Source organism: Callithrix jacchus, chromosome 20 (genome assembly GCF_049354715.1).
Source record: "Callithrix jacchus isolate 240 chromosome 20, calJac240_pri, whole genome shotgun sequence".
Lineage (NCBI taxonomy): Eukaryota > Metazoa > Chordata > Mammalia > Primates > Cebidae > Callithrix > Callithrix jacchus.
This window is the reverse complement of record NC_133521.1, coordinates 35032209-35043503: the sequence shown is the minus strand read 5'-3', so window position 1 is coordinate 35043503 and position 11295 is coordinate 35032209. Positions and strand designations below refer to the sequence as shown.

The 11295-nt window shown below is 43.2% G+C and overlaps 1 pseudogene; it reads right to left on the bottom strand.

Moving 5' to 3' along the window:
• Positions 1-6460: 6460 nt before the first annotated feature.
• The window catches only part of LOC100896861 (uncharacterized), a 35001-nt pseudogene continuing 30166 nt past the window's right edge, over positions 6461-11295 (bottom strand).

Genomic DNA, 11295 nt, shown 5'->3' with positions numbered 1-11295 from the left:
AGATAGGGTCTCTAGCATTGCTGTTTGGCATGCATTATGAATTTTCATCATATATAGCATAGGTGGGTTTGGTTTATATTGGGGGAGGTCATCTTTAATTTTCTCCTCCCACTTTGCTCTCACAGCCCTTGTCTCCCATTTGATAGGAACAGTCATTGAGAAGAGGTAGAGTGTAGCATTTTGGTGTTAGGTACACCTATGTTTAATCTCTTCTTCATTTACCTACTTGCACATAAACTAACCTCTCCAAGCCTCCGTTTTCTCATCTGTGAAAAGTACGTACCTACTTCGGAGAGTAGTTTGAGGATTAGATGAGGTTTTAACTGTGTTTACACTGCCCAGCACAGTGCCCAGTCACAAGAATCACATGATTAAGTGGAAGCTGCCTCATGGATTATTCACCCTCCATCTAACTTCCTCCATCACTTCCTGTGGCCCTGATAAAGATTGCTGTGTATCAGGGTTGAGCAGGGCATGTCCTGGCCCTGGATGTTTTAACTTTCAATTTGGGCACTCTGTGTCTCAGGGACACCATTGTCCTGGCACCAGGTCCTACTGGCTTTCAGGAATTCATTGTATTCTTTTCACAGCTCTGAGTTCAGAAATGCCATGTTGCTTACTTGAAATTAGTCAGGCTGAGAGTATTTACACCATGGCAAGTGGCCACAGGGAAAGTATTTGTACCATGAAGCTACCAAGCAGGGCTCCCATTTAGACCCAGTTATGACAAATTTACCAGCATTTCTCTTCCGAGGATGTTTCTTTGGGAAAGCAATCTGTATTACTAGACTGCTTTGCTGTGTTTTTTTTTTTTCCTTCCAAATGACTCTTTAACCATTGCTTTTCTTATGTTTTCCCTTGTGAACCACCTCAGTAGCTCGTTATTTTTTCCCCAGCTTGGCATTCTACTCCTACCTATTTCTTTCCTTCATCATGGTACCAGAGAAGTATCCCACAAGCATTGATTTCATCCTGCTTTCTGATTCCTGCTCGGAAGTCTTCCATAGCATTGTACTTGTGTTGATGGCATGTCTTTGATTTCTCAGGAGTGGAATTTTAAATATCCTGCTCTACTCTCCCTACTTGAGAGACCCAATGTGTTTATTATATGGAATTTGCTTGGAAGAAACATGGTTTTTCTTTTGTTTGTTTATTTTTTGGAGACAGAATCTCGCTCTGTCACCCAGGTTGGAGTGCAGTGGTGCGATCTCAGCTCACTGCATCCTCTGTCTCCTGGGTTCAAGCAATTCTCCTGCCTCAGCCTCCCAAGGAGCTGGGATTGCAGGCATGTGCCACCATGCCCAGCTAATTTTTTTTGTATTTTTAGTAGAAATGAGGTTTCCCCACATTGGCCAGGCTGGTTTCAAACTCCTGGCCTTAGGTGATCTGCCTACCTCAGTCTCCCAAAGTGCTGAGATTACAGGCATGAACCACCATGCCAGCCGGAAAGATCGTGGGTTTTAACACATGGAAGAACAGTTGGAATCCTAGCTCTGCCTCTATGTAGCTGTTTGACATTGAGATGTTTACTTCCCATTAAGCTGCCATGGGATGTTAATACATGCACAGCTCTAGGAATAGTGACTGGCACACAGTAAGTGCTCGATAAATGCTAGGTCTTGCACTTGCTGTCCTTCCTCACTAATGTGCATCTTCCTCTTCAACCTGTCCAGGTTCTTCCTTGTTCCATGAAAGTGTCATACCCAATAGGATCTGATGCTATTTCCCAAATCAAGGGTGTCTTTTTCTCTCCCCTCTCCTGTGCAAATTCAGTTCACCACTTAGGATCAGAGTCGAGCCTTACCTCACTCCCAAAGTCCTGCTTAACTTTTTCAGGCCTTCTTTCCATCTTCCTGAGAAAGAGATAGAAACTCGGGTAGTCAAATTGATGGGGCATGTTCCTTGTGCATCAGCTCTCTGTGGCTAGAGGGATATCATAGCTCCTGGCTTCCTGAAAAATACAAATTTGTATTGAAAGAGGATAAGTTCATCATAATACAGCACACAAAGGGCTGGGTTGGGGAGCAGCAAGGGCTAAGCGGGGGTGGCAGAGAGGAGGGGCTTCTAGCCCACAGTTGTGTATTTCAGAAAAGGGAGTGACATACACATTGAGAGAACCAACGGGTATGGATGCCATTCAACTGGAAATAGGAAGAGGTGTGGTGGGAATTGGATTGTTCCAGAGAGAAACAGTGCAAGTAGGAAGGCCAATGCTTAGAGCTATCGTCGTGATGTAGAGAAGCTCAAGAGTTTTCTGGGAGCTGGAATGGAGTCTTGAGGCTGAGAAGATGGAAGAGAGTGCGTGGAGTCTGGTGTATCCAAGGCTTCGGCTGCCACATTAGGAAGTTGAGTTGTTGTTTTGTTTGCTTTTAAGATGATGGCTAGTCTAAAACTCCTGGGCTCAAGCTGTCCTCCTGCCTCCTCCCACGTAGTTGGAATTACAGACACTTGTCACTGCACCCAGCTAGAAGTTGAAATGTTATTCTAAGAACCACAGGTGTTAAGCAGAAGCATGGCTTGATTAGATCTTATACTTGCAGATTACTGTTTTGCTAAGTTTGCTTCTGTGTTACTCCTAGTTACCTCCCTGACTAAAATGTCACTTTTCTGAGCCTCAATCTCTTCCTCTCTTAAAAAAAAAAAAGGTAATAAGTTCATAATTTTGCTGAGAATACTGTATGAGATAATACCTGGAAAAGCATATTATAAAACCCTTAAAACTGTCTACACGTCAGAGGGATCATTATTAATTTTGGATGCAGGGTGCGGCCTCATGTATCCTGCTCTCCTGGAAAAGTTGAGTTCACATCCCAGCATTCCCACTCCTTGGGAAAGTTGCTTAATTTTTAATTGCTGACATCATGATTTCCACTTTACAAATGAGGATTACATCTAATGCATAAGGCTCTGATGAAGAGATGTTTATAGTGTGTGATTTGGGGGCACTAGTGTTAAATGAATATTAAGTTCTGCATACACACACGTGCATTCATACATACACAGCACACATATCTGCTCTAATCTATTTTCTGTACATAAGGGCAAACCACATATCTGCGTCTTAAAAGGCAAAAACAAAGAATGACTGGCATAGAGGACATAAGAGTAAATTTTGTGATAATATTGAAATAGATGGTGGGATAGTGATTGTTTCTCCTGCTGTGTTTAACGTTGAACCAAGTAAGTCAAAGCCCGTTCTCAGTTTCCCTCACTTCCAAAACACACACACACACACACACACACACACATGCACGCACGCACACACTCTATATAAGTTCTGATGTGCTGGTCTTTGAGTGCTGGTTCCTAAATGTGGAGTTTTACTCTCCTTAATGGATACACTTCTTCTGAAAGGAAACACAGGCCCATCATATCATGTCCTTTGATCATCATCTACAACTTTGGATAATTTCAGGTAACAATAAGATACATTCTGTCTGGGTGTGATGGCTCATGCCTGTAATCCCAGCACTTCAGGAGGCCAAGGTGGGCGGTCACCTGAGGTCAAGAGTTCAAGACCAGTCTGACCAAAATGATAAAACCTTGTCTCTACTAAAAATCTAAAAATTAGCCAGGCCTGGTGATGGGAGTCTGTTATCCCAGATACTTGGGAGGCTGAGGCAGGAGAATAGCCTGAACCCAGGAGGTGGAGGTTTGTGAGCCAAGATTGTGCCACTGCACTCTAGCCTGGGTGACAGAGCGAGACTCCATCTCAAAAAAAAAAAAAACAACAACACTCTAATGTTTCATAGTGAAGTGGATTTTATTAGGAGGAATTCTTCAGCTTGCAAAATGTTGTTCAAGTTTTCCTAGGACCCAGGGAACTACTAGTCATTTTAAAGTTTCCTTCTTTATTGCGTAGGGGTTTTCCATAGAATTACACATACGATCTGGCACACGTATTGTCAGATTCATGGCTTTCATTTTCTGGGACCAGATAAGCCAAGAGCACAAGAGATTAATTTAAAACAACTGGCTGGAATCATTACTCTTCCCACATCTAATTCTAGGAGAAGTTTAGCGTATTAATCTTCATTTTTTCTCATTAACATAATTTGGAAGTAAGATGACTCTCTGCTTATCGGTGAGATATCATAAAGAAGTGGTGGCAGAAAGCTTCAGCCGTGGATTTCTTAAGTACCTGAGAACTCCCAGGGTCCTTGGAAATGCTGGGCAGTTAGAGTTATCGGTTTATGAGCTTCCGGCTTTGTTTCAAGTGTGATATTTTCTTAACTGCAGTTTACCATGGGATTGCGATTGCCCTTTATGCTGGAAATCTGGCATTATTTAAAAGTTGGCTAATCTAAAAAGTATGTCTTAGATTTTTATCAGTGACTTAATCCTGCCCTGACAAAGCCTTCACTGTACTGTACAAAGGTTGGCTTTGTCCTGCCTGTAGTTTGCAACGAAATGGTATAGATGCCATGATGGTCTGCGAGGTTGAGAGAAAACGAGGAGCTGAGGCAATGGAGGCAGAACTGGAGACTGGGGAGCAGGTTCTCAGATGAAAGACCACGGTCTCCTGTCACTGTTTCATGCTGTGATTCCTAAGCACATTATGGCGAGATGACAGAGGGAACTGGGCCTGTCCGTCTCTCCTCCTGTCCCTTAGACAAGAGCATGGTGCTTCCTCTCTAGCTGGAGAGGCAGTTTTCCCACCCAAGTGCTTTGGCAATAGCTGTACATAATCAGAGTCATGTGACTTTGGTCTTCACGGAATTCAAGGCTGTGGAAAAGGCAAGGGGTGACTTTCTGTGGAGGAAATAATGTTAAATCCCTAATAGGAGAAGGAGGATTAAAGAAGGACCTCAGAAAATGAAAGGGCATAAGGAATACAAAGGTATTCCACCAAAGAAGAAATATAACTGGTTGAAGAACATGGACCCAAATTCAATTTCATGAGTAAACATAAGTAACCTATCATGTTTTATATATTGACAAAGATTTTTCCCTTCAGTGAAGTTCCCTAAAGCCTGGCAAGAGTGAAATAGTCATACTCAAACACAGTGGCGGGGTGGGGGGTGGTCTGATATGCCAGCTCATCCGTCTGCTAGCTAAAGGGTTACTGAAAAAGATACTCATATAGATATATCATTTTTAATTAGCAAAACATGGGAAAATGTTCCAAATTACCAAAAATGAAGGGGATGTTAAACGTTTGTTGATGGTTAAAAATTATATAGCTCTCCTAAATGACATATCTGAAGAGTTATAATAACATAACTAAGTTCTTAGGAACAGTTAAATGGAAAATGTAAGAGAAAACGTATGTATACAATGGAAGTGATTTCAAATGCACTTAATAAAGTATAAGGGACCGGGCACAATGGCTCATGCCTGTAGTCTCAGCACTTTGGGAGGTCGAGGCACGTGGATCACCCAAGGTCAGGAGTTTGAGACCAGCCTGGCCAATATGGCAAAACACTATTTCTACTAAAAAATACAAAAAATTAAGCAGGTGTGGTGGCGCATGCCTGTAATCCCAGCTACCTCGGAGGCAGAGGCAGGAGAATTTCTTGAACCTGGGAGGCAGAGGTTGCAGTAAGCTGTGATTGTGCCACTGCACTTCAGCCTGGGTGGCAGGGATAAACTCTCTCTCTCTGAAAACAGAAAACAAGCATAAAGGAAATGTATCAGTATGTTAGCAGGAGTTATTCTCAATATTTAATAATTAAAAGAAAAACATGTAGATTAATACTACCAAAATTCATTTCACTATTTTTATAGTACAAGTGACAGAATCTTCAAATACGCCTAGCAAACCATCAGGGCTAAACAGCAGGTAGTTCCAGTTTGCAGTAAGCTAGGCCTGTCCCATCCCTGCCTTCCTCATTCATGGGTGAAGATTTGATTGGAGAGAGCGCCACATTCTGGAGAACAACAAAACTCATACAATGAATCCACCTTCTTGGAACTGCAGATCCAAAACCCAAGACTAAGCTGGGTGCGGTGGCCCTCATCTGTAATCCCAGCACTTTTTGGGAGGCAGAGGCAGGCGGATCACCTGAGGTTAGGAGTTTGAGCCCAGCCTTACCAACATGGTGAAACCCTATCTTTACTAAAAATACAAAAAAAAAAAAAAAAGAAAGAAAGAAAAGGAAAAAATTAGCCAGGCATGGTGGTTTAGGCCTATAATCCCAGCTACTCAGGAGGCTGAGGCAAGAGAATCGCTTGAACCTGGGAGGTGGAGGCTGCAGTGAACTGAGGTAGCGCCACTGCACTCCAGCCTAAATGATGGAGTGAGACTCTGTCTCAAAAACAAAAAACAAACGAACAAAAAAACAAGAAAATATCCATGGTGGGGGGAGAATAACACTTCATTTAAAACAAAAGAAAACCAAAGCCACCATAACTTTTTTTTTTTCGGTGAGTTGGTTTTTATTGGGGATCAGGACACGGGTTGGGAAATGCCACCTTGGGCTGTGGTATACCCGCCTCCCAGAGAATGTCCTTTTGCATTCTAATCTTCCTGGGCTTCTTTATAGAACTTTTCCTGCTTCTCGGAGCTACTCTTGCTGCTAGCAGCCTCTTCAGGTCCACTGCTGACCGGCTCCTCTTCTCCTTGGAGACACTTCGGTTGCCTGCCTCTTCGGGGTCATGAACTGCCTCCTCCTTGGGTGATGCTTTCTTCCTCTTGGGAAGACTGGGGCTGCCAGTGATCTCTTCAGGACCACTACTCATCAACTCCTTCTTGTAAAAAAGGTTGCTTTTTTCTTGGGTTTGGAGAAAGGGGTAGATGGGTCTTCCATTCCATTCTCCTGAGGAACCTCCTGGGGCTGTTGCTGTTTTTTCTTCTTTTGGGGTTTTTCACTTGCCCCTCACCCTCCTCTGCAGTACTACTGCTGTTTTCTGAAGATGCAAGGGCAGGTGCAGCCAGCCGTTTATTTTCCTTAAGCGTAACTTTTTATTTTCTTTCCACCTTCTCTGTGTTGAGAAAGTAGGAGGGAGACCTGATTCCAGGGTTGTCCCTGACACTTGCTCACTATGTGAGTAAAAAAATCTCCACTCTCTGGGCATCAGTGTTGCCATTGGTAAAATGTGTTGGAGTCCACTCTGAACAGCAGGAGATGGGGCCCAAGCCAGCTGTTTTTAAGAAGGAAATTTCTTAAGGATAAACAAGAGCCCACAAAAATCCATGCATGTTTGTGTTTATTCCACTACAATATAACAACTTCCAAGAAAATCTGCACAGCACTAGGATGAAATGTAATCAAATGCTGGCATGGAGTAGAGACTGTGGCATCTCCTGTTTCAGAAAACAGGATATTTAGTTTATCTCCAAGGCCCTTCCAGTCTTAGCACCTTTGCGTCTCTGGGGTTTGAGTTCCCCTTTATATCATTCTAAGACGGGCATCCAAAGCCAAGAATTTCCTCAGCATGTGTTGTGCTTTCAAGAAAATAGTGTACGTTTCTGTCCTTCTCTAGGACAAGATCTTGGTGAAGTGTCTTAGGTGTGTCATACAAAGCAGATGGTGTTATCTCAACTATCAACAATTTGTGAGAAAATCTAGTATCTAGTAATACATGTACAATCCCGTTCTCTTTCTGAGACAGTCTTCCTTTGTCACCCAGCCTGGAGCGCAGTGGCACGATCTCAGCTCACTGCATCCTCCTGTTCCTGGGTTCAAGTGATTCTTATGCCTCACTCTCCCGAGTAGCTGGGACTATAGGTGTGTACCACCTTGCCTGGATAATTTTTGTACTTTTAGTAGAGATGGGATTTTGCTGTGTTAGCCAGGCTGATCTTGAACTCCTGACCTCAAATGATTCACCAACCTCGGCCTCCCAAAGCGCTGTGATTGTAGGCGTGAGCCACCATGCCCGGCTCAATCCCATTCTCTATCAAACCCAAACTTAGGGCCCAGTTAAGACTTTCACAGCGCTAAGAAGGATGTTAACACTACTACTTCTATCACTAGCGATAATAAGAATATACAATAATGTTAATAGCCATTAGGGATGCAAACGCTACTCATAATGTTAACAATATTAACTGAATCTGTTAAAGATGTTTAGAAGCAAGCCACTTCTCTGAGTAATTAGCAAAAAGGAATTTTGTGGAAACTTGTAGTCTTGCTTGTAGGATCAAAGAAAGAATGGGACAATCAGATGAGAGCAAAGACAGGAGCCAGGGCTTCTTACGGGATGAGACAGCGAGAAGAAATAGCTTCTTTAGGACGGCACTATTAACATGAATCATCTCCATCCACAAAATAAAACCTAAATTGTCAGGAGAGAGAGAGAGTAGACAATACTATCGGAATTTCCAGATGCATTAACAAGGAAAAAAAAATTTCTACCTTTTTGAACATGTGTGTGGTGACCTACATGAAGGCCTGTGCTAACACTTCATTGACATTATTCCAGTACCTCCAGGACAAACTTTCAAGGAAGCATGAAGATATCTTTTCTAAAGAAAAAACCCTTATGGCTCAGAGAGGTTTAGTGACTTATACAGGGTCACACAGCACAGTTGCTGAGACTCTAATCTGGGTCTTTCTGAGTCTAGTCGGCCATCCAGGCTGCTCTCCATGGTTCTTGCTCATCAGAAAATGATCCGCTAATGGTCCAAACCCTACCTAGTTAATTCACCGAGCATCTTCAAAATAACTGGATTTTCTTTCTCCTATATTTTGCCAAGTTTGATGACCTGAATCAAAAGGAAAAAGTTCATGGTGACAGCAAATCTCTCTGCGTGACTACCAATCTTCTTGTGCTGCTGCAGCTTCACATTTGTCCCTTTTCTTTTTCTTTTCTTTTCTTTTTTTTTTTTTTTTGAGACGGAGTTTCTCTCTTGTTACCCAGGCTGGCGTGCAATGGCGCGATCTCGGCTCACCGCAACCTCCACCTCCCGGGTTCAGGCAATTCTCCTGCCTCAGCCTCCTGAGTAGCTGGGATTACAGGCACGCGCCAAAGTGCCCAGCTAATTTTTTGTATTTTTAGTAGAGACGGGGTTTCACCGTGTTGACCAGGATGGTCTCGATCTCTCGACCTCGTGATCCACCCGCCTCGGCCTCCCAAAGTGCTGGGATTACAGGCTTGAGCCACCGCGCCCGGCCTTGTCCCTTTTCTTTCTAGAAACAGCCCACTATGATAGTAGATATTCATTTATTTGCATAGTGTCTGATTCCGTACATGAATTTATGCTCCGAAAGAGCAAGGGCTCTGTCTCCCAATTTCTAAAAGAGGCACTTGATAAACATTTCTTGAAGGAATGGGTGCAGCTGGCAGAAGCAAACCAGGTCACAAATTTTGCTTCTCCCCTTGTCCAATAATCAGTTTGAGACGTATTCTCCAAACCAGCAATTTCCCCTGCTTTCCTGTTTTCAATAATTCCTCCTCTGCTTCCTCACCAGCATCTGGTGTTTTTTGTCTTTTTGATATTAGCCATTTTGATTGAGTGAGATGGTTTTAATGTGCATTTCTCTGATGATTAGTGATGTTGAATGCTTTTCACACCTTTGTTGGCTGTTTGTATGTCATCTTTTGAGAAATGTCTGTTTCTATCCCTTGCCAACTGTAAAAATACACTTTTTGTTTGGAACGGTTTTAGATTTATGGAAGAGTTGCAAAGATACTAGAGGGTGTCCTTGTACTCGGCATGATTTTCCCAAATAGCTAACATCGAAGGTACCTTTTAGTGCCTGTGACCTGAAACACAGTGGTATGTTTGTCAAAATGAAGACACTGGTGTTGGTACAGTACTGTTAATGCAGGTTCAGTCGTAGCTGGTTTTCCTGTTAATGTTGCCTTTCCATTTCAGGATCCAGTCCAGGGGGCCATGCTGCATTGGATCATCATGCATTTCTAGTCTCCTTCGATCTGTGACAGTCTCTCAGTCTTTTCTTGTTTTCTATGACCTCGACAGTCTTAAGGAGTACACACTGGGTATCCCATAGGATGTCCTCATCTCCCCAAATGATTTTGACACTGCGCCAGGCTTTCGCATCTCAGGACCACATCTGCATTGTCACCACTACGTACCACAGATTCCACGCATGCCTGGCCCAGAGCCAGGACTCAGGGAACACGTGCTGGGATACATGTGATTCCTGCCTCATTAACCTGAGTGGCCCTGCAGCAGGAACCGGGCCTGGCGCATCCCTGCATTCCACACTGTGCCTGCCTGACCGGTACAGAGTCTGTGACAGCAACTCTCACTCTCCGATGGGGCTGAATGCATTAGACTCAAGTAGGACTTACATACAGAAACCATCACCTAATTACAAACGCGAACTCTCACTGCGATCATCTGCCCACTTTTTGACATCTCTCTTTCCCTTCATTCGTGGATGTGTTGCCCAATTAGATAAAATGAAACAAAGACAAAGGAGGCTGCTGGTGTTCTCACCAAAACCCGGGAAGACAGGCTCTTGCTCTAGGCGTGCTTATAAATTTAAAAATATTTCGGATGCTTTTGCGATGCTGCTTATTCTGGTTCAGTGCTCAGGGGGAATGCGTGAGGGGGACAGTTCCATCTCATGGGACTGCAGGATTATGGGGGCGCTTCACTCCGCCAGAGGGGAAACCCAGCTGCACTTAGAACTGCTGTTTCATGAGGTCTTTGGAAAGGACTTGATTTAGACATGAACTGAAAACAGCAACAACAGAGTGTTTTTTGAGTAAGGTCTAGTGGTTCTTTGTACCGTTTTAAGTACATTCCACACATAAATACCGAGTGCTAACACTATTCTAAAAAGCAGGCAATTTTGGTTGTACTTGATTGGTGAATAGCAAACGATGAAAGGATAGAAGCTTGACAGGCCACAGAGGATGCTCAAGAGAGATCACAAGGATTAAGGTGACAGAGCTGGGGTTGGAAATGCATTTCTTTGCTGCTCAAGCCACCACTTTTTTCGGCACTCTTTAGAGACCCCCCCCAAAAAACAGAACCTTTCTATGTATGTAGGCATGCATGCATTTATCCCTCACTGATCATTTTTACTGTTAAATACTTTTTTATAGTATAAATATTTTTGCTTTTAAGTATATTTCATATCCAGCATTATTTACTGTGCCATTCCTCCACATGTGATTCGTGAGACTACGTTGAAACTCCATGAGCAGCTTGTCAAAAATGTCAGTTCCTAAACTCAAGATATTCTGAAACAACTCTGAGGGTGGGGCCAGAGCTTAAAAAAACAGGCTCCGTGGTTGATGCACATTCTTACTGAAGTGTGAGAACTTCTGCTGTAAGGAAGTATGCAGAACTTGGAATCGGAGGGCTTGTCTAATGTCAGTTCTGGGATGTTCTAGCTGGTTAATCTTCAGCAAATCAAAGCCTCAGCTGTAAAA